The following is a 511-nucleotide window of genomic DNA, read 5'->3' as shown; positions in this document are numbered from 1 at the left end:
GTTGAGGTATACCTATGATGAAAATTACAGGCCTCTCTCATCTTTTTAAGTGGGAGAACTTGCACAATTGGTGGCTGACTAAATACTTTTTTTCCCCACTGTATATGTTTTTTTAAATGCTATTTGAGCATAAGAAACAACATTTATGGAACATTTCATATCAGATTTTATTGCTGATTTTGACATTTCAGGAGGTGTTGCAAATATGGCCCCTAAGTGAACTGACTTTCCTTAAAAGGGTTTGGGTTAGGAACCCATGAAGAAACCTATGCAGTGAGCTATATAGGAAACTGGTTTTCTGGAACAACAGCAGTTTTGAAAAATGAATGGAATATTAAATACTGCCACATAATAAAGGTTACTAAAAAATGTATTGATCTGAGTCTCATCTATTGATCCACAGTTCCCTGTCCACCCAGTAGCCTGACAGCTGCTGCTAGCTGTGGCACAAACATGGTCACCATCAGCTGGCTGAACGGCGCAGGGGCGCACTCCTATACTGCCAATGTGG

The 511-nt window shown here is 39.9% G+C and overlaps 1 protein-coding gene across 1 annotated transcript in view; it reads left to right on the top strand.

Annotated features, from left to right (window-relative positions):
• LOC107748429 (serine-rich adhesin for platelets-like) overlaps window positions 1-511 on the top strand; it is a 45,811-nt gene that overhangs the window by 18,747 nt on the left and 26,553 nt on the right. The gene's annotated exons all lie outside the window — the stretch shown is intronic.

Source organism: Sinocyclocheilus rhinocerous, unplaced genomic scaffold (genome assembly GCF_001515625.1).
Source record: "Sinocyclocheilus rhinocerous isolate Xijiao unplaced genomic scaffold, SAMN03320098_v1.1 scaffold2515, whole genome shotgun sequence".
Classification (NCBI taxonomy): Eukaryota; Metazoa; Chordata; class Actinopteri; order Cypriniformes; family Cyprinidae; genus Sinocyclocheilus; species Sinocyclocheilus rhinocerous.
The sequence above is the reverse complement of the archived record's forward strand: the minus strand, read 5'-3'. Positions and strand labels throughout refer to the sequence as shown.